The sequence below is a fragment of the Melanerpes formicivorus genome, unplaced genomic scaffold (genome assembly GCF_026170545.1).
Source record: "Melanerpes formicivorus ecotype bairdi unplaced genomic scaffold, bMelFor1.0.p_v2 SCAF_2, whole genome shotgun sequence".
Lineage (NCBI taxonomy): Eukaryota > Metazoa > Chordata > Aves > Piciformes > Picidae > Melanerpes > Melanerpes formicivorus.
Window position 1 is genome coordinate 2,662,722 of NW_027142354.1, and position 23,486 is coordinate 2,686,207.

Below are 23,486 nucleotides of genomic sequence, written 5' to 3' on the forward strand. Positions count from 1 at the left end.
TTAAACCTTTATGGGGAATTGTTTTCCCTTTCTAGGTGAGGATCCTTCAGATAACTCCATTGCTTGCTTGACTGGTAGAAGAGACACAGGTGCCTGGAGCTGGAGCTTCTGCTCTGCAGCACCAGGGCTTTAACACTCTCTGTGGGGAGAGTAATATCAATAGATGGCAGAGGACAAGAGCTCCTTATGTGGATGCCACAGTAAAAAAATCACTACTAGTAACTGTCACCACTGCAAACCAGTTAACGGAATGGAATGGAATGGAATGGAATGGAATGGAATGGAATGGAATGGAATGGAATGGAATGGAATGGACCAGACCAGGTTGGAAGAGACTTTCACAGTCATCATGTCCAACCTATTATCCACCCCACCTAATCAACTATACCATGCAACCAAGCACCCTATCAAGTCTCCTCCTAAACACCTCCAATGATGTTGACTCCACCAGCTCCCCAGGCAGCACATTCCAATGGGCAATCACTCTCTCTGTACAGAACTTCTTCCCAACCTCCAGCCTAAACCTCCCCTGGTGCAGCTTGAGACTGTGTCCTCTTGTTCTGGTTCTGGCTGCCTGGGAGAAGAGACCAACCTCTGCTTGTCCACAACCTCCCTTCAGGTAGTTGTAGAGAGCACTAAGGTCTCCCCTGAGCCTCCTCCTCTCCAGGCTAAGCAACCCCAGCTCCCTCAGCCTCTTCTCATAGGACTTGTGCTCCAAGCCCCTCACCAACCTTGTTGCCCTTCTCTGGACACATTCCAGCAAGTCAACATCCTTCCTAAACTGAGGGGCCCAGAACAGTGAATGCATAGTACAGGTCTGTGTACAGCATGAGCTTTCCCCAACACAGCTCTTACAGTCAAGGTTCACACTGCTTTAAATCCCAGACAAAGTGCCATCTGTGAGGCAGGGACCAAGAAAGGGTTGAGGGATCTGTATATCTGGTTCTTTTCTCCATTGAATCTTGCAGGACTGGACAGCACCCCTGCTGAAATAACAAAATACATCTATTGTTTACTTTCCATAGCTCATTCAGAGCATAAGAAAGGCTATAAACTTCTAACCAACTCACCAGTATTGCCTCTGATATGGTGATCCAGAGTCATAAAATATTCTGAGTTGGAAAGGAGCCATGAGGATCATAGGTCTGACTCCTGACTTTACACAAGGCAACCTGAAAATTAAACCATATATTTAAGAGCATTGTGCAAACACCTTTTGAAAACCAACAAACTTGGGGCCATGACCTCTTCCCTGGGAAGCTTGTTCCAGTTCTCAACCACCCTCTCAGTAAAGAAGTTGTTTCTAATCTGAGATTCCTCTCTGCAGCTTTGAGCCATTCTCTTGTGTCCTGTCACTGGACAGTAGAAAGAAAGGTCAGCACCTCACTCTCCAGTTCCTCTCTTGAGGAAGTTGTAAAGAGCAGTGAAGTCAACCCTCATAAGCTATCCCCTCGACTCCTTTCACCATCTTTTTTTTCCACCTTTGGATACATTCTAATATTTTATATCCTTCTGACACAGTGAAACTGAAAACTGCAGTGACAAGCGGAGTCCCTCAGGGATCAGTCCTGGGACCTGTCTTGTTCAACATCCTTTGTGGTGACATGGAGAGTGGCATTGAGTGCACCCTCAGCAAGTTTGCTGATGACACCAAGCTGTGTGGTGCAGCAGACACGCTGGAGGGAAGGGAGGCCATCCAGAGGGACCTGGACAGGCTGGAGAGGTGGGCACAAGCCAACCTCATGAGGTTCAATAAGAGTAGTGCAGGGTCCTGCATCTGGGTCGAGGCAATCCCAGGCACAAATCCAGGCTGGGCAGTAACTGGCTGGAAAGCAGCCCTGAGGAGAGAGACTTGGGGGTGCTGGTGGACAAAAAGCTCAACATGAGCTCTCAATGTGCACTTGCAGCCCCCAAAGCCAATCAGATCCTGGGCTGCATCAGGAGAAGTGTGGCCAGCAGGTCGAGGGAGGTGATCCTCCCCCTCTACTCAGCCCTGGTGAGACCCCACCTGGAGTACTGCATCCAGTTCTGGAGCCCCTATTACAAGAGGGATGTGGAGGTGCTGGAAGGTGTCCAGAGAAGGGCCACAAGGATGATCAGAGGGCTGGAGCACCTCTCCTGTGAGGACAGACTGAAGGAGTTGGGGCTGTTCAGTCTGCAGAAGAGAAGGCTCCGAGGTGACCTCATTGTGGCCTTCCAGTATCTGAAGGGGGCCTACAGGGAGGCTGGGGAAGGACTTCTCAGGATCTCAGGTAGTGATAGGACTAGGGGGAATGGAATGAAGCTGGAGGTGGGGAGATTCAGGCTAGATGTGAGGAGGAAGTTCTTCACCATGAGAGTGGTGAAGCCCTGGAATGGGTTGTCCAGGGAGGTGGTTGAGGCCCTGTCCCTGGAGGTGTTTAAGCCCAGGCTGGATGAGGCTCTGTCCAGCCTGATGTAGTGTGGGGTGTCCCTGCCCATGGCAGGGGGGTTGGAACTAGATGATCCTTGTGGTCCCTTCCAACCCTGAATGATACTATGATAGTTTCATAGTTTCAGAATAATACTACAAGAATAATACTACTACAAGAATAATACAAGAATGATACTATGATACTAGAGGTGAGGCCACACCAATGCAGAGTATAGTAGAACATCACCTCATTCAACTGGTCAGCTATACAATGATTCATGCACCCCAGGACAGTCAATAAAGAGGGGTTGATTCATCAGTTTTGAAGAGAAATGTTGCCTGGTACCACTGAAAGTGGAGGGCACACTCATCATGATTGTTATTTCTTGATAATATTGCTAGGTATGAGAAGAGACAAACACATACATGTGCAAAAGAAAAACTCACCTATGACAATCACAGAATATGAGGGGTTGGAAGGCACACTGAAAGATCATCCAGTCCAACCCCTCTGCCAGAGCAGGATCACCTAGAGCAGATCACACAGGAATGCATCCAGGCAGGGTTTGAATGTCTCCAGAGAGGGAGACTCCACAACCCCACCTGGGGAGCCTGTTCCAGTGTTCTGTCACTATCACAGGGAAGAAGTTTTTCTTCTTGTTTCCATGGAACTTCCTATGCCTCAACTCCTACCCAGTGCCCTTTGTCCTGTCAATGGGCATCCACCAGAAGAGCCTGGCTCCATCCTCTTGGCACTCACTCTTTACATATTTATAAACATGAATGAGGTCACCTCTTAGTCTCCTCCAAGCTAAAGAGCTCCCTTAGTCTCTCCTCGTAAGGAAAATGCAGCAGCTGAGAATACAGAGTCAGATGAATATTATTGCTGCTCTGCAGGTGGGTAAACTGGGAGACTGAAAGCACAAGATCACCCAGCAAGTCTAGAGAAAATAGGCTGAATACAGAATACAGAATTAACCAGGTTGGAAAAGACCTTCAAGATCATTGAGTCAACCTATCATCCAACACCATCTAATCTACTAAACCATGGCACCAAGCACCCCATCAAGTCTCTTCTTAAACACTCCCAGTGATGGTGACTCCACCACCTCCCTGGGCAGTCCATTCCAATGGGCAATCACTCTCTCTGTGTAACACTTCCTCCTGACCTCCAGCCTGAACTTCCCCTGGCGCAGCCTGAGACTGTGTCCTCTTGTTCTGGTGCTGGCTGCCTGGGAGAAGAGACCAACCTCTGCCTGTTTACAACCCCCCTTAAGGCAGTTGTAGAGAGCAATAAGGTCACCCCTGAGTCTCCTCCTCTCCAGGCTAAGCAGCCCCAGCTCCCTCAGTCTCTCCTCACAGGGCTGTGTTCCAAGCCCCTCACTAACTTCGTTGCCCTTCTCTGGACTCGTTCCAGCAAGTCAACCACCTTCCTAAACTGAGGGGCCCAGAACTGGACACAGGACTCGAGGTGTGGCCTAACCAGTGCAGTGTACAGGGGCAGAATGACCTCCCTGCTCCTGCTGGCCACACTGTTCCTGATGCAGCAAGAGAGCGAAGAGAAGCTACTCGCATCTGACAACAATGAGAAAAGTAGGCTCAGTCCTTTCTGGGTCCCTCCAGGATAAACTGGCACTTCACAAGCAGAGAGGCAGCTCTGGGTTCTCAAAATTATGCTTTATTAAATAATTGCAGAGTCATTTATAAAAGGCAAGGGATTTTAAGAGAAAATTAAAAATGCCACTTCTTCTGCTGAAGTCCCATGAAAATTACCTCAAGTTACAACTCATTACTCTAGAGTACTCTTAGCATTATACATTACTGTCTGAAATATGCATTGCCTTCATTTTTAACTATAATGATATTCAACCTGGGTATTTTTAGTAGAAAGACTCTGCACTAGTTATTAGCAGAGCTGTACTGATACCAGAGCTCATTTCTCCTGGATTCCAGGAAAACACAATCCTTCCCTGAGAACATGGCTTCATTCATGGCATTTATTCCTTTGACTGATGAGGTTAGTTGTGCTTTTTTTGAGAGTCAGGAGACCTACCAGAAATCAGCCAGCTGCACCAGTACAGGTTAGGTGGTGATCTGCTGGACAGCAGTCCCGTGGAGAAGTACCTGGGAGTCCTGGTAGACAAGAAGTTATCCATGGGTCAGCAATGTGCCCTTGTAGCCAAGAAGGCCAATGGGATCCTGGGCTGCATTAAGACAAGTGTGTTCAGCAGATTGAGGGAGTCTCTCCTCCCCCTCTATTCTGACCTAGTGAGACCTCACCTGGAATATTGCATCCATTTCTGGGCTCCCCAGTTCAAGAGGGACAGGGATCTGTTGGAGAGAGTCGAATGGAGAACTACCAGGATGATTGAGGGACTGGAGCACTGCCTGATGAAGAGAGGCTGAGATCCCTGGGGCTGCTTAGTCTTGACAGGAGAAGGAGAAGGAGAAGGAGAAGGAGAAGGAGAAGGAGAAGGAGAAGGAGAAGGAGAAGGAGAAGGAGAAGGAGAAGGAGAAGGAGAAGGAGAAGGAGAAGGAGAAGGAGAAGGAGAAGGAGAAGGAGAAGGAGAAGGAGAAGGAGAAGGAGGAGGAGGAGGAGGAGGAGGGGGAGGAGGAGGAGAGGAGAGGTTCGGAGAGGAGAGGAGAGGTTCAGAGAGGAGAGGAGAGGTTCGGAGAGGTTCGGAGAGGAGAGGTTCGGAGAGGAGAGGTTCGGAGAGGAGAGGAGAGGTTCGGAGAGGAGAGGTTCGGAGAGGAGAGGTTCGGAGAGGTTCGGAGAGGAGAGGAGAGGTTCGGAGAGGAGAGGAGAGGTTCGGAGAGGAGAGGAGAGGTTCGGAGAGGAGAGGTTCGGAGAGGAGAGGTTCGGAGAGGAGAGGAGAGGTTCGGAGAGGAGAGGAGAGGTTCGGAGAGGAGAGGTTCGGAGAGGAGAGGAGAGGTTCGGAGAGGTTCGGAGAGGAGAGGAGAGGAGAGGAGAGGAGAGGAGAGGAGAGGAGAGGAGAGGAGAGGAGAGGAGAGGAGAGGAGAGGAGAGGAGAGGAGAGGAGAGGAGAGGAGAGGAGAGGAGAATAGACTAGACCTTGGACGAGACCTTCAAGATCATTGAGTCCAATCCATCATCCACCACCACCTAATCAACTAAACCATGGCACCAAGCTCCCCATCCAGTCTATTCCTAGACCTCCAGTGATGGTGACTCCACCACCTCCCTGGGCAGCCCACTCCAATGGCAAATCACTCTCGCTATGAAGAATTTCTTCCTAATATCCAGCCTAAAAGACTGAGAGTGGATCAATGTCTATCAACATCTGAGGCCTGGGTGTCAAGAGGAAAGGGACAGGCTCTTCTCAGTTGCACCCTGTGACAGGACAAGAAGTAATAGATATAAACTACAGCACAGGAGTTTCCACCTCAACATGAGCAAGAACTTCACTATGAGGGTCCCCAGAGAGGTTGTGGAGTCTCCTTCTCTGGAGACTTTCAAGACCCACCTGGATGTGTTCCTGTGTGACCTGTGCTGGATTCTGTGGCCCTGCTCTGGCAGGGGGGTTGGACTCAATGACTTTCAGAGGTCTCTTCCAACCCCTAACGTCCTGTGACCCTGTGATCCTGTGATCTGTGAAACTCCACATTAGAGATACTCCTCACCACAGGTGAACTTCCCAGAGGACTGTTTTCAGCATACTGTTCAGCAAACAGCATTAGGGCTATTCTGATTAAAGCTATTCTGTCTGAAAGCAGCAGCCAAGGCCTCTTCTTTCCTCAGTGGCAGCTGGAGAAGCACTAATTACATCTCATTAAACTGTTTGACCTGATTTTTCCTTTGCTAATGTTCTTTGCTTCAGTGAGTAGTTTTGGAAGATTAAGGAATGAGAGGGGAGAGAGAGAAGATAAAATGACAACTAGCTTTTGGATGACATGCACAGCAGACTCAGAAAGGGATCCAGTTCAGGCTGCCCATCCCAACAGCAGCTAGTTCAGTGGATATTAGTACAAAAGGTGAAACTGGTGTCTTGAAAGCAGTCTACATTTCACCTGCCTTGAAGAAAACTTGACTTAAATTCAGAGTTTTAGTAATGCTTTGCACACAATAAGAGCAGTCTAGTCTTGCCAAACATTTGCCCTCTGGCAAATAGGCCTCCCCCAAGGAGTGCATCTGGTAGTCAGCTGCATTTTAGAAAGCAGCAGCAGAAACACCCAGTAAGAGTTGCACCAGGAGCCGCCTTCCAGCAGCAGTGACATTTAAGCAGTGTTTGTTCCTCAGGCAATTTTACCTTCCAGCCATAAGGATGTTTTCCCCCTCCTGTTATACACAGTAATCATTTGTACCCCTGCAAGTTTTGGGAAGTCCAAATCATGTTCACATCCCACTGTGCATGATCTTCTAAAACCCCAGGAGAAAGCAGGGTGGAAGTTGCTATGAATGCTGGGAATGTCTTTTTCCTGGTGGGAATCAGCTCTGTAGTGTCACAGTCATGGCTTGTGAAATAAATCTGACCTTTCTGCCACTGGTAGGGTTGGCCTCTGCAGAGCACATCGTGCACTTCAGTGTGCACTTGTCACAGATCCCAAGGATGCATTGAATCACAGAATTACACAGAATTACATAGAATTACACAGAATAAACCAGGTTGGAAGAGACCTTCAAGATCATCGCGTCCAACCCATCAACCAATCCAACCCAGCTAATCAACTAACCCATGGCACCAAGCACCCAATCAAGTCTCCTCCTGAACACCGCCAATGATGGTGACTCCAACACCTCCCCTGGCAGCCCATTCTAATGGGCAATCACTCTCTCTGTATAGAAAGAATCAACCAGGTTGGAAGAGACCTTCAAGATCAAGTCCAACCAATCACCCAACCCTAACTCATCAAGCAGATCATAGCACTAAGTGCCTCTTCCAGCCTCCTCTTCAACACCTCCAGGGACATTGACCTCATCACCTCCCTAGACAGCCCATTCTGATGGCAAATTACTCTGTCTGCAAAGAGCTTCTTTCTAAGATCAAGCCTAAACTTCCCCCTGTACAGCTTGAGACTGTGTCCTCTTGTTCTGTTGCTGGCAGCCTGGGAGAAGAGACCAAACCCCACCTGGCTTCAACCTCCCTTCAAGTAGTTGTAGTCAGCAATAAGGTCTCCCCTGCATTGTGACATCTCCTTTGGAGACTGTCCTATATGTCTTCTCACTGATGCATGGAGTGAAGCAGCAGTGGTGGCAGCTGTACTGAGACACACAGAGACATCCTGATAGGCTGGACACAATGATCTCAAAGGTCTTTCCCAACCTGGTTAATTCTATTCTATTCTATTCTATTCTATTCTATTCTATTCTATTCTATTCTATTCTATTCTATTCTATTCTATTCTATTCTATTCCATTCCATTCCATTCCATTCCATTCCATTCCATTCCATTCCATTCCATTCCATTCCATTCCATTCCATTCCATTCCATTCCAGTTTGTCGAGTCTAGTCTAGTCGATTCTATCTCCCCTTCCTCTGCTGGAAGTAGAGGGCTGTATCTATATGGTTTATGGGAACAGCCAAAATGTCTTCATCAGCTATAACATCTTTCAACCACTGGCCTGTGTGAGTAGAGCAAAATGTTTAAAGGCAGTTAGGTAGGTAGATAGGTAGGTAGGTATCATACCTGTGTGTTGTAGGTAGTTGAAAACTGCCCAGATAAGCACTTTCACAGAATCATAGAACCAGCCAGGTTGGAAAAGACCTCAGAGATCATCAAATCCAACCCATCACCTGATACCTCCTGACAACTAAACCATGGCTCCAAGTGCCACATCCAATCTTTTTTTGAACACCTTCAGAGACAGTGACTCCACCACCTCCCTGGGCAGCACATTCCCATAGCCAATTACTCTTTCTGTGAAGAACTTCTTCCTAACATCCAGCCTACACCTCCTCTGGCACGGCTTGAGAAGGGAGGTTGTAGCTAGGTGGGGGCTGGTCTCTTGCCCCAGGCAACCAGCACCAGAATAAGAGGACACAGTCTCAAGCTGCACCAGGGGAGGTTTAGGCTGAATGTTAGGAAGAAGTTCTCCACAGAGAGAGTGATTGCCCATTGGAATGTGCTGCCCAGGGAGGTGGTGGAGTCACCATCACTGGAGGTGTTTAAGAAGAGACTGGATGGGGAGCTTGGTGCCATGGTTTAGTGGATTAGATAGTGTTGGATGATAGGTTGGACTTGATGATCTCAAAGGTCTTTTCCAACTTGGTCTGGTCTGGTCTGGTCTGGTCTATTCTATTCTATTCTATTCTATTCTATTCTATTCTATTCTACTCTACTCTACTCTACTCTACTCTACTCTAATCTATTCTGTCACTGGTTGCCTGGCAGAAGAGAGCAACTCCCACCTGTCTACAACCTCCTTTCAGGTAGCTGTAGAGAGCAGTAAGGTCTCCCCTGAGCCTCATCTCCAAAAATGACCTGTTCCCCTCCCTTATGGTTTTGTCTTCTGTCTGGTTGTGAATTTTAGTGGGCTTTTTTTTCCTCTTCTTTTCCTGAATAGCCAAAGTGAAATGACTTTTTCTGCAAGGCATTTTCTTTGCAGTTTCCAAAGAAACTATCTCACCTTAAAGGACTGCAATTCCTGTCCTCATTGTCACAAGCATCTTCCATTTACCCTCTAGGAAGCTCCCTGTGCTGAGGGTTGGAAAGATCTGCAGCAAAAAATTAGAGAAATCTGAGAAGATGGAGGCATTTTACATAGCTGGAAGTATCAGGACCATATTATATCTGGAATGTTATACACTTTTCACTAATCCTAGTGTGTGCAGCTGCTGTAGTACAGTATGGAGAGTCAGAGGAAAGCAAGCACTCAGTGAACCACCTGAATACAGCTCAGACATTGTTCAGCCTTTTCTGCTTATGAGAATGCTAACAGCAGTGGAGGGATTTATTGCCCCAGCAGCACTCAGCTGTCAGGAGGGGATCTGGCCACAGAGGCAGTATGAGTTATGTTGGGTCAGTCGCCTTCTAGAAGAGGAAATCCCTGCAGGCCAACAACCACTGGTTCTTCCCAGGGTGGGAGGTTTTTACATTCTGTATCTTCCCCTCTGTTGAATGAGACTTGGACAGCAAAGCCCACAGAAAATAGTGCAAATGACCTGGGTTAAACTAATCAACTAACTAACTAACTAATTAACTAACTGAAAGTAATTCCAAAATCCATCTTCTTTCTTTCTCCCTTTCTCTCTCTCTTTTTCCCTTTCTCCCTTCCTTCCTTCCTTCCTTCCTTCCTTCCTTCCTTCCTTCCTTCCTTCCTTCCTTCCTTCCTTCCTTCCTTCCTTCCTTCCTTCCTTCCTTCCTTCCTTCCTTCCTTCCTTCCTTCCTTCCTTCCTTCCTTCCTTCCTTCCTTCCTTCCCTCCTTCCTTCCTTCTTCCTTCCTTCCCTCCTTCCTTCCTTCCTTCCTTCCTTCCTTCCTTCCTTCCTTCCTTCCTTCCTTCCTTCCTTCCTTCCTTCCTTCCTTCCTTCCTTCCTTCCTTCCTTCCCTTCTTTCTTCCTCTCTTTCTTTCTTTCCTTCTTTCTTTCTCTCTTTCTTTCTTTCTTTTTCTTTCTTTCTATCTCTCTCTCTTTCTTTCCCTTCCTTCCTTCCTTCCTTCCTTCCTTCCTTCCTTCCTTCCTTCCTTCCTTCCTTCCTTCCTTCCTTCCTTCCTTCCTTCCTTCCTTCCTTCCTTCCTTCCTTCCTTCCTTCCTTCCTTCCTTCCTTCCTTCCTTCCTTCCTTCCTTCCTTCCTTCCCTCTTTCCTTCTCTCTTTTCTCCCCATTTGAGTGGTTTTAATGGCATTTTCCCAGTTCCCTGGTGAGGCATCAGCAGATTTGAATGCTTCTCTCCACCATGGTGTTTTGTGGATTAAGTCTAGGTCTCTCAAATCTCAGTTCACTCAAACACCCCTGGGGTCAGAGGCAGCTGCTGAAGGAGGATGCTTCCCTCCCTCTAACAGCAGCACCCCCAGTCCACCCACTCGTTTTTGCACCCCCACTGGCTTCTTCCTTTCCTGGAGATGCCTGAACAGCGAGTGCTGTTGGTCCATGAATGATACTGAGCCTTGTGCTTCAGATCATTTATCTTGCCAGACTTCAGCAGAGAGGCAAATCTGTTGTGAATGAATGCCCCACTGAGAGCTGCAGAGATGTGCCTCCTCCCTCTCATTCCAGAGTCTGTTGGGTTGGAAGGACTGGAGCCATGGACTCCGCTTATTCCTGCAAGTCTCAGTACAGCATTAGGCTGCAGGCTGTGCTGTGACCACCATGGTGCTGAAACACTGCACCTTTCCTCCCTTGTCTCCCCTACTCCTGTGTGCAAACCAGGTAATATCTTTCTCTGAGTCAGAACATAAATGAAGTCAAAGGAGATTTGAAGTGACACATGCCTGAAAGCTTTAGGAAGATCATCAGCACCAAAATCCCTTCAGACACAGAAAGCTGCCACTTCTGCTCACCAAGTGTTCTCTTGTCACAAGGAAGCTGTCCAGTCACAATCACTCTCACTGTTTCTTTCTGTCATGGATCTAAATGCAAAGCACCATGTTCAAACTTGTAAAATTTTGAGTATAAAAAGCAGGAAGAAAAGGAGAGGAGAGGAGACTCGAGGGGAGGAGAGGAGACTCGAGGGGAGGAGAGGAGACTCGAAGAGAGGAGAGGAGACTCGAGGAGACTCGAGGAGAGGAGACTCGAGGAGACTCGAGGAGAGGAGACTCGAGGAGAGGAGAGGAGACTCGAGGAGAGGAGACTCGAGGAGAGGAGAGGAGACTCGAGGAGAGGAGACTCGAGGAGAGGAGAGGAGACTCGAGGAGAGGAGAGGAGACTCGAGGAGAGGAGAGGAGAGGAGACTCGAGGAGAGGAGAGGAGACTCGAGGAGAGGAGAGGAGACTCGAGGAGAGGAGACTCGAGGAGAGGAGACTCGAGGAGAGGAGACTCGAGGAGACTCGAGGAGACTCGAGGAGAGGAGAGGAGACTCGAGGAGAGGAGACTCGAGGAGAGGAGAGGAGAGGAGAGGAGACTCGAGGAGAGGAGAGGAGACTCGAGGAGAGGAGAGGAGAGGAGACTCGAGGAGAGGAGACTCGAGGAGAGGAGAGGAGAGGAGACTCGAGGAGAGGAGAGGAGAGGAGAGGAGAGGAGAGGAGAGGAGAGGAGAGGAGAGGAGAGGAGAGGAGAGGAGAGGAGAGGAGAGGAGAGGAGAGGAGAGGAGAGGAGAGGAGAGGAGAGGAGAGGAGAGGAGAGGAGAGGAAAAAGAATTAACCAGACCCAACACCATCTAATCAACTAAACCATGGCACCAAGCACCCCATTCAGTCTCCTCTTAAACATCTCCAATGATGGTGACTCAACATGAGGAGAAACTTCTTTACAGTGAGGGTGACAGAGCCCTGGAACAGGCTGCCCAGGGAGGTTGTGGAGACTCCTTCTCTGGAGACTTACCAAACCCACCTGGATGCATTCCTCTGTGGACTACCCTAGGTGATCCTGCTTTGGCAGGGGGGTTGGACTCGATGACCCCTGGAAGTCCCTTCCAACCTCTAACATTCTCTGATTCTATGATTCTATGCTGCAAGTGATCTGGCTGGGGGTAGAGGCTGTTGATGTCTCACCAGCAGGGTAGACAGCATGATGCCAGTTGTGGAGTGACAACATGGTTTGTTATCAGACATCCAGCCCCACTGCTCTGCCTGGAAATGCACCAAGCAGTTATGTGGAGGTAGGCTCTGTCCCCACTGTCAAAACAGAAGTAGATCAGCACTCCTTGGTGATTAGGTGGCAGGAGCAGCCACCTGATGCATGCCTGAAATCCATTAAAGTCCATCAAAAATACCTCTGCCTGTACCTGGAAAGGAGGGAATGCTCACACAGCTTGGTCACTTCATTGTGGATTCCTGTGGCAAGACTGGTTATAGCATGACTGGTCATCACATCTAGAAACCCAGCACCCTGGCCTGGCCAGGACTGATCTGGCTGGTTTTGTACCTGCCCATGCCACACTCAAGCTGGCAACAGATAGGACCAGCTAAGAAGACAAGAGACGGTGAGTGGTACGACAGGCTAAGAAGACTGCAGGTGCTTGGCTGTTCCAAGAGTTCTCTACTGAAATGTCCTAAGGGCAATACAGAGTGGATGTTCCTCTCTCTGACCAGCAGCATGGCACAGGACTCCTTGCCTCCTCCCCAGGGGCATCCATTGTCACTGACTTGGTTGTGCAACCTCTCTTCTGACCTCCTGCTGCATCTTTCCACCCTGTCTTCCCTATTCCTGCTCTGCTACCAGCCTTGATCTCCTGTGTCTGGTCACCAGCACAAGAAACTGTAAAACTCCTTTTCCCATGGATTCACAGGGACAGGGCTGCTTCTCCAGACTGGTCTGCAATCAATCTGTTCCTCTCCCAGAGCTCATCACTCCTTTGAAGCTGCCAGGGAACTGCTAATAGAGGCAGCAAGACAGCTGGGAATAGAGACGTCATTAAACCAGCACTTGCTGACTGGTGGCCTCAAAAGGAAAATCTGAGCACTGCATATTCTCTGCACTCCACAAGCATGGTTTCCCCTCACTGCCACCCTACTTTTCCCTCCCACACTTCTGCTGTTTGCTCTGCCAGCAGCTTGCCTTCCCCAGGGGTCCTGCAGGCTGGGATCACCCCTGCCTTGTGGCTGGAGGAGGATCAGCTCCACAGGCAGTATCCCCACCGCAGCCCCAAACACTTGTGAGGTGGGAGGTAAATAATCTCCATTGTGGCTGATGTCTTTGAATGACATGGAAAAAAACCCAAACAACAACAACCTGTGCCTGATGCCTGTAGGTTATCATTTCTTTGGCAAAGCTGCAAACACAGGGCAGATAAAAGGGAGGTGCACTCACACAGACTGGGGCTGCTTTCCTGTAGGTCAGCTTTGTGTTTTTGTAGCCAGCTGTAAAAGAGGCACAGGGGAAAGGACAAAGCAGTGCAGGGCTGGGTGAATTGTCATTCCAGTTGCTGTCCTTTCCATGCCTCATAAAATGAAATAATGATACAGTAAAGCACAGAGTACTTCTGAAGTTGCAGCCTCACTAGGAGATGTCATAGCTGTGATAGCCTAATGAGCTTGAAACGACTGAAGAGTGTCAATAGATAAAATCTATTGGGGGAAGATTTCTAGCCCTCAACACAGCAGGGAAGCACTTTCTGAAATCCCAGCACATTTGTCAGTGGCAGCTCAGGTTGTAAATTCATGCAGTATAAAGATCTGTTCAGCACTCCAATAAAACACATTTTCATTGCTATGAATCCAGAATCTGATGAATTGAAAGCAGCACTAAACCAAATCTGAATGTAGAGTGCTGTAAAGTGAAACACACTTTTGAAACTTGCATTTTTGAAGGCATTTTGGGGACATTTGGGGTAATTAAACCCTCAGTACATCAAACAGCCTCCTCTGCTTTTAAGATACCTGGACAAGCTTTAGATGCTAAAACAAACTGTGTCAAATCAATTGAATTACCTTCTGCAACTCAGTAAGTGAATAGAGCTGCAAAAGGAGATATCACAACTTGGTTTTATTCAGGTTTCTTGTGTCACTTTGATTACTCTCTCATAAAGAAGCTAAGGGAAAAATATGAAGGAATGGATGCAAAACTTGGTGCTTGCCCTGATCCAAAGAGCAATCTATCCAAAATTGAAATGAAGAAGTAGAAATTTACTGTTCTGGGTCTACCAGTGGTGAACCTGCTGAGGTGGTGGAAGGCAGACAGGATGCAAGACAGACAATCAGTCAGGAGCCCAACGTGATTTGCTGTTACAGAAATGCAACCACATTACTGAACACACAGAGCAGAGCTCAGCATATGAGATAGTCCTTCAGCTCTGCTTGGCACTGCTAAGGTCCCATCTTAAGCACCAGATCTAATGTGAGACACTGTGCTTCAGGAAATGCTTGGGCCACATGGAGAAAGCCCAGAAGATACAGTGAGCATGGAAGGAGGGCCAGAAACTGTGCTTGTAAGGAAAGATTTGGAGCACAGAACTGCACAAAGAAGGGACATGTGGTACCAAACATGGAGATACTTGTCTAGCATCTCAGGGACTGGCATGGGGGCAGGGGAAGCAGAATGATGGCAGGAGAAGGGACTGAGAAATCCTAAAGGTCCCTTTCAACCTTCTTCTAAGAGAGTACAAAAGCAGAGCACAACAAAGGGCAAAGCTTCTGCTTGTCTAGAAATCTGTGGGGCAAAAGGTCCACTAAACCCAGGAAAGATCAATCCTGTGATCTGCCTGTCCCTGATCACAGAACCACAGAAATATTCAGGTTGGAAAAGCCCCTCAGGATCACCAAGTCCAAACAGTAACCCTACTCCTCAAAGTTCACCCCTAAACCACATCTCCAAGCACCACAGCCAAACCACCTTTGAACACATCCAGGGTTGGTGACTCAACCACCTCCCTGGGCAGCACATTCCAAGGCCTGACTGTGAAAATGTTTTTCCTAATACCCAGTCTAAACCTACTCAGTCACAGCTTGAGGCTGTTCCCTCTTGTTCTATCTGTAGTGATAGGATGAGAGGGAATGGACTGAAGCTTGGGGAGGGCAGATTTAGACTAGATATTAGGAAGACATTCTTTATGTGGTTCTATCACTAATTCCCTGTGAGAAGAGGCCAGCAACAGCCTCTCCACAAGGTCCTTTCAGGTAGTTGTAGAGAGCAATGAGGTCTCCCCTCAGCCTCCTCTTTTCCAAACTAACCATCCCCAGCTCCTTCAGTCACTCTTCATCAGATTTATTCTCCATGCCCTTCCCCATCTTGGTTGCCCTCCTCTGCACTGGCTCCAGCACCTCCACATCTCTCTTGGATTGAGGTGCCCAAAACTGGACACAGTACTCAAGCTGTGGCCTCACCAGAGCCGAGTACAAGGGGACAATCACCTCCCTACTCCTCCTGCACACAACATTTCTGATCCAAGCCAGGATGCCATTGGCTTTCTTGGCCACCTGGGCACACTGCTTGCTCACATTCAGCTGCTTGTCCATTAGAACCCACAGGTCCCTTTCTGCCAGACTGCTTTCCAGCCACACTTCCCCAGGTGACGTAAGGGGTAAGGACCCAGAAGAACAGCACTTTCCAAAGACCAGAGCAGAATCATAGCTGACTGTACCATCGACAGCCCTGGTGCAGAGAAGTCTGTCATCCTCCTGGGAACTGATAAGCAGCATTTGCCACTTGATTTTACTGAATCTGAGGGTGTAATACAGGAGTATTAAGAAATGTCTAAACCCTCATTACTGCTGTGTCTGTGTAAGTGAGGAAGAGAAATCAAATTTTCATGGAGTTTGAGAAATAGGTCTGTTTAAGTATCACCAGCACACATAGTTTTCCTTCCTATATTTCTTCACTTTCCAAGCTGCATCTGACAAGCAAAAGCTAGTCTCCTTGACAACAGAATGAGGACTTTTACACACAGGGATCGTGCTGTGCAGCTCACCACAACTTCCAAGACACTCTCACTGGACAAAGGGTACTTATTCAAACTCTGTATTGTGTTATTCATGGCAACAACTTCATTTGCAGCCTTTTATGAGCAGTCATATGGAACATCCAACACCACCTAATCAACTAAGCCATGCAACCAAGCACCCCATCCAGTCTCTTCCTGAACACCTCCAGTGATGGTGACTCCACCACCTGCCTGGGCAGGCCATTCCAATGAGCAGTCACTCTCTCTGTGTAGAATTTCTTCCTAACATCCAGTTTGAACCTCCCTTGGTGCAGCTTGATACTGTGTCCTCTTGTTCTGGTGCTAGTTGCCTGGGAGAAGAGACCAACCCCCACCTGGCTACAACCTCCCTTCAGGTAGTTGTAGAGAGCAATAAGGTCACCCCTGAGCCTCCTTTTCTCCAGGCTAAGCAACCCCAGCTCCCTCAGTCTCTCTTCATAGGGCTTGTGTTGCAAACCCATCACCAACTTTGTTGCCCTTCTCTGGACTCATTCCAGCAAGTCAACCTCCTTCCTAAACTGAGGGCCTCAGAACTGGACACAGGACTCAAGGTGTGGCCTAACTAGTGCAGTGTACAGGGGCAGAATGACCTCCCTGCTCCTGCTGGCCACACTGTTCCTGATGTAGTATTTTTAACCTGAGATCCCCACCTGTTTCTTGTTCTGCCTCCAACTAGGAGTAGGCAACTCATAGAATCACAGGATCATCCAGGCTGGAAAGGACCTAAAGATCTGTAAATACGGTAAATTCTGTACATTTGTACATATTCATTGCATTTCATTGTAGACTGTGGTTTTGCTTGTAAATGCAGTTTTCATTTGCTTCCAGCTGAGCTGGTATGGCAAACAATGTTTTAGGGGGGAGTTTCCAACCCACCACACCTGTACATGTATTGGGTGTTAAGGGTTCATGTATTCTGGATTTTCATACAACCATAGAATCACTAAGGTTGGAAAAGACCTCAACAATCATCAAGTTCAACCTGTCACCACAGACCTCAAAACTAAGTAAACTATGGCTTGAAGTGCCAGGTCCAATCCTTTTTTGAACACCTCCAGGGACAGTGACTCCACCACCACCCTGGGCAGCCCATTCCAATGACTAACAACTCTCTCTGTGAAGAACTTTCTCCTCACCTCGAGCCTAAATTTTCCCTGGCACAGCTTGAGACTGTGTCCTCTTGTTCTGATGATGGTTGCCTGGCAGAAGAGACCAGCCCCCACCTGGCTACAATCTCCCTTCAGGTAGTTGGAGACAGCAATAAGGTCTCCCCTGAGTCTCCTCTTCTCCAGGCCAAGCAACCCCAGCTCCCTCAGCCTCTCCTCATAGGGCTTGTGCTCGAGGCCTCTCACCAGTCTTGTTGCATGGGGTTGTTGTGCCCCAGGTGCAAGACCCAGAACTTGGCCTTGTTGAAGCTCATACAGTTGACCCCAGCCTATAGATTCAACCTATCTAGGTCACTCTGTAGAGCCTCTCTAACCTCAAGTAGTTCAACCACCTTTAAAAAAGATGTTGAGTTGCTGGAACGTGTCCAGAGAAGGGCAACAAACCTGGGGAGGGGTTTGGAGCACAGCCCTGTGAGGAGAGGTTGAGGGAACTGGGGTTGCTTAGCCTGAAGAAGAGGAGGCTCAGGGGAGACCTTATTGCCTTCTACAACTATCTGAAGGGAGGATGTAGCCAGGTGGAGGTTGGTCTCTTCTCCCAGGCAACCAGCACCAGAATAAGAGGACACAGTCTCAAGCTGCACCAGGGGAGGTTTAGGCTGGATGTTAAGAAGAAATTTATCACACAGAGAGTGATTGGCCATTGGAATGGGCTGCCCGAGGAGGTGGTGGAGTCACCATCCCTGGAGGTGTTTAGGAAGAGACTGGATGGGGTGCTTGGTGTCATGGTTTAGTTGATTAGATAGTGTTGGATGATAGGTTGGACTCTATCTCAAAGGTCTTTTCCAACCTGGTTAATTCTGTAGTCTTATTTCATGTCATCTGCAAATTTACTGATCCCCTCATCCAAGTCGTTGATAAAGAAATTGAAGAGGACTGGTCCCAGTACTGAGTTCTTTCATATTCACCTCATAGTAGCAATCAGCTGTGTGAGACAAAGCACCTTATGACAGTGGGTACCTGGCTCTTGGCTTTTTTTCAGGCAGTTACCTCTATTCTCTGCTCTTTAGCCTGGTATAAAGAACAAGCATAAACAGTGGCAATTGGAAATTCAGAGGAGTAATGAAATCTCTAATCTGAGTATTTTCATTTTTCTCCCTCTTGGTTTTGCTATGTGTGCATTACAATAATATTAGTATGCCATGAGGATGATCAGAGGGCTGGAGCACCTCTCCTATGAGCACAGACTGAAGGAGTTGGGGCTGTTCAGTCTGGAGGAGAGAAGGCTCTGAGGTGACCTAATTGTGGCCTTGAAGGATCTGAAGGGTGTCTACAAGAAGGATAGGGAGGGACTTAGGATCTCAGGTAGTGATAGGACTAGGGGGAATGGAATGAAGCTGGAGGTGGGGAGATTCAGGCTGGATGTGAGGAGGAGGTTCTTCCCCATGAGAGTGGTAAAGCCCCAGAATGGGTTGTCCAGGGAGGTGGTTGGGGCACTGTCCCTGGAGGTGTTTAAGACCAGGCTGGATGAGACTCTGGCCAGGCTGATGTAGTGTGGGGTGTCCCTGCCCATGGCAGGGGGGTTGGAACTAGATGATCCTTGTGGTCCCTTCCAACCCTATGATTCCTTCCAACCCTGACTATGATTCCTTCCAACCCTGATTCTATGATTCTGTAACAGTAGAAGTAGAACAAATTAATTAACACTGTAATAGAGGCGGTAAGATAAATTAATTAACACTTTTCTCATTTTTGAATGAGAAAAGCACTGCAAAGGAATACAAAGTAGTGAGAAAACTAGCTAGGTATTGAATGGTTGACATGCTTTTAATTTTTTCCTCCTGAAATGTCATTTTATCAGTGTTAAAACAGAACAGAAAAGCTGCAAAATCTCATATTTTGCTGGGTTTGCTCTGAGAAGAAATAAGCTTTATGAACCATAAGTCATTAGAGCTCGTTTTTAATAGCATGCCAAATTCTCTACAGTCATCAGAATCTTTGCCTAATTCTGAAAATTGTGTTTGTCATCAGGAAAATTGTGTTTGTCATCAGGAGTCAAGAGAGTTCAGAGACAAACACTCCCAAGTAGATGAGAGAGCTGGAACAGGCAAGCAGAGCACTTGGCCTCTGCCTCTGAAGCAAAGGCACATTTTTAGAAGGAAGCAGAAGCATTGTTCTCACTTCATAGAATCTCAGAATGCTTTGAGTTGGAAGGAAGCTTTGAAGGTCATCTAGTCCAATACCTCTGCAGTGCCCTGAGCCATCTTCAACTAGATCAGGTTTCTCAGAACCCCATCCAGTGTTTCCAGGGACAGGGCACCCAGCAGCTCAGTTGGTAGCACATAAGACCGTTACCGAGAAGGTTGTGAGTTCAAGCCTGCAGTGGGCAGTAGTGTCCTCCCTACTCTAGTCATGAGGAATGTGGTGACAGGTTGGACTCAATAATCTTTGAAGTCTCTTCCAACCTTAGTGATACTGAATCAGCTCTCCAAGCAACCTATGCCAGTCCTTCACCACCCTCATTCTAAACATTTTCTTCCTTATATCTAGCATGAATCTACCCTCTTTTAGTTTAAAAACATTACCCTTTATCCTGTTGCAAGAGAGCCTTCTAAAAAAGACAATCCTTCACAGAGAGAGTTGTTAGCCATTGGAATGTGCTGCCCAGGGAGGTGGTGGAGTCACCATCCCTGGAGGTGTTCAAAAAGGGATTGGCTGTGGCAATTGGTGCCATGGTTTAGTAGTCATGAGGTGTTGGGTGACAGGTTGGACTTGATGATCGTTGAGGTCTCCTCCAACCTTATTGATTCTGTGATTCTATGATTCTATCCCCGTCTTTATTAGAGGCCCCCTTTGGGTACTGAAAGGCCACAATAAGGTGTCTCAACCTTGTGTTGTTGCTAAAGGATTTGTGCCTGCCTCCTGTTGTCTCTGGTCTCCCAGGGAATACATGGACATGCAGGACAAAAAATTTGCTCTTAAAACAAGTGTCATACATCCTTGCTGTACCAATGCAATTAGGACCTAACAAATTCAGAATAAGAGGACACAGCCACAAGCTGCACCAGGGGAGGTTTAGCCTGGATGTCAGGAAGCAATTCTTCACAGAAAGAGTGATTGGCCATTGGAATGGGCTGCCCAGGGAGGTGTTGGAGTCACTGTCACTGGAGGTGTTTAAAAAGAGACTGGATGAGGCACTTGGTGCCATGGTTTAGTTGATTAGATGGTGTTGGGTGACAGGATGGACTTGATGTCAATGGCTCCATGTCCCAGGGGAGGCCAGTGACAAGCGGAGTCCCTCAGGGATCAGTCCTGGGTCCTGTCTTGTTCAACATCTTTGTGGGTGCCATGGACAGTGGCACTGAGTGCACCCTCAGCAAGTTTGCTGATGACACCAAGCTGTGTGGTGCAGCAGACACGCTGGAGGGAAGGGAGGCCATCCAGGGGGACCTTGACAGGCTGGAGAGGTGGGCACAAGCCAACCTCATGAAGTTCAGTAAGAGCAAGTGCAGGGTCCTGCATTTGGGTCGAGGCAATCCCAGGCACAAATCCAGGCTGGGCAGGGACTGGCTGGAAAGCAGCCCTGAGGAGAGAGACTTGGGGGTGCTGGTGGACAAAAAGCTCAACATGAGCTCTTAGTGTGCACTTGCAGCCCGCAAAGCCAGTCAGATCCTGGGCTGCATCAGGAGAAGTGTGGCCAGCAGGTCGAGAGAGGTGATCCTCCCCCTCTACTCAGCCCTGGTGAGACCCCACCTGGAGTACTGTGTCCAGTTCTGGAGCCCCTATTACAAGAGGGATGTGGAGGTGCTGGAACGTGTCCAGAGAAGGGCCACAAGGATGATCAGAGGGCTGGAGCACCTCTCCTGTGAGGACAGACTGAAGGAGTTGGGGCTGTTCAGTCTGCAGAAGAGAAGGCTCCGAGGTGACCCAATTGTGGCCTTCCAGTATCTGAGGGGGCCTACAGGAAGGCTGGGGAAGGACTTGTCAGGATCTCAGGTAGTGATAGGACTAGGGGGAATGGAATGAAGCTGGAGGTGGGGAGATTCAGGCTGGGTGTGAGGAGGAGGTTCTTCCCCATGAGAGTGGTGAAACCCTGGAATGGGTTGTGCAGGGAGGTGGTTGGGGCCCCGTCCCTGGAGGTGTTTAAGACCAGGCTGGATGAGGCTCTGGCCAGCCTGATGTAGTGTAGGGTGTCCCTGCCCATGGCAGGGGGGTTGGAACTAGATGATCCTTGTGGTCCCTTCCAACCCTGAATGATACTATGATGCTATGATACTATGATCTCGAAGGTCTTTTCCAACCTGGTTAATTCTGTATTCTGTAAATTGCACAAGCCAGGATCAGAGCAACTATTTTTCTTCATTTGCTGCATTTGTGACATAGATGTTGTTACCAAAAGAGAAATTGGATCAGTGAAATAGGAGAATTAGCCAATGGAATAATTTAATGCACCGGGCAACAGATGCAAATAAAGTTACAGATGAAGTGATTTGTGCAAATTTAACATCTTCTGTGTCAGTTGGTTATTTACTTCTCCCAAGCCAAAAAGGTGATGAATACAGAGGAGACACAAAACCATGTGAAAGGCTTCAAAAGAGTTCCTATTTCATGTGAGGGGGGAAAAAAATAAACATTCAAAACTTGTCCCTCAATTTCTGCTCCAGTGAGCCTGGGACAGGCTATCCTCTTAAAAGGAATTAGTCAAATCCAGAAAAAGTAACAATTAGGCTTTACCTAAGTCCATTTATCTAAGTCCATTTAGGGGACACAGGCTCAAGCTGCGCCAGGGGAGGTTTAGACTTGAGGTGAGGAGGAAGTTCTTCACCGAGTGAGTCATTCGGCATTGGAACAGGTTGCCCAGGGAGGTGGTTGACTCATCGACCCTGGAGGTGTTCAAGAGGAGATTGGACGTGGCACTTGGTGCCATGGTCTAGTCATGGGGTCTGTGTTGATAGGTTGGACTCGATGACCCTCGAGGTCCTTTCCAACCTAAGTGATACTGTGATACTATGATTCCAATCTGGACACGCTTCAGCGCCTCAGTGTCTTCCTTGTAGTGAGGAGTCCAAAAGTGAACACAGTATGGAAGGTGTGGCCTCATCAGTGCTGAGTACAGGAGGACAATTGCTTCTCTGCTCTTGCTGGTCACACTGTTCCTGATACCTCTCAGCTCCTTTCCTGTGCTGAGGTGTGGGCACACATGCAAGTCCTTTACCACTATCAAAACATTCTTTGAGTGAAGATGCACTGGTAATGGGGCTTGAAAATAGTCACAGTGGTGGCTGGAAGCTCTTTTACTCCAGATAACTGTGAAAATGCATTTAACCGTGGTTCAGAGACAGCAGGACAAAAACTCATAACCCAAACTAGGGGAAGAAATAGCACAACATAGGGGAGATTATGAAAGACTCTGGCATATGCAGATGAAAACCCAGAGAGCCAAAGTGTATCCAGAACACACAGTCATGCCCTGCCCCTTCTCTCACCCATGGGGAATGGTTTGGTTGTTCTTCTTGCCCAGGTGGCCAAGAGGGCCAGTGGCATCCTGGCCTGCATCAGGAATAGTTTGGCCAGCAGGAGCAGGGAGGTCATTCTGTACTCAGCAATGGTAAGGCCACACCTTGAGTCCTGTGTCCAGTTCTGGGCCCCTCAGTTTAGGAAAAATGTTGAGTTGCTGGAACGTGTCCAGAGAAGGGCAACAAAGGTGGGGAGGGGTCTGGAGCATAAGCCCTATGAAGGGAGGCTGAGGGAGCTGGGGTTGCTTAGCCTGGAGAAGAGGAGGCTCAGGGCAGACCTTATTACTGTCTACAACTACCTTAAGGGAGGTTGTAGCCAGGTGGGGGTTGGTCCCTTCTCCTGGGCAGCCAACACCAGAACAAGAGGACACAGTCTCAAACTGAGCCAGGGAAGGTTTAGGCTGGATGTTAGGAAGAAGTTCTTCATAGAAAGAGTGATTGGCCATTGGAATGGGCTGCCTGGGGAGGTGGTGGAGTCACCATCACTGGAAGTGTTTAAAAGGAGACTGGATGAGGCACTCAGTGCCATGGTTTAGTTGATTAGATGGTGTTGGGTGATAGGTTGGACATGATGATCTCGAAGGTCTTTTCCAACCTGGTTAATTCTATTCTATTCTATTCTATTCTATTCTATTCTATTCTATTCTATTCTATTCTATTCTATCCTATCCTATCCTATCCTATCCTATCCTATCCTATCCTATCCTATCCTATCCTATCCTATCCTATCCTATCCTATCCTATTCTTTCCTTGGGTCTAATGGGCATAGATACAGTAAGGAGCACAGAGTACTTCCATCCTCACTGCATCCTACTTTTTCTGCTGTCACATCTTTCCCTCTATCATCACCCCAAAACTGATACCATGCTGGACAGGCTGCAGCAATCACAGCTGTTACCTTACTTTGAAAGCTGGATTTATCCTCCAGAGTGGAGAAGTTTCAGAGACAAACATTCTTGTGCAGCAGCAATCAGCTTGGCAGAGGCAAATAAACCATTTGGTCT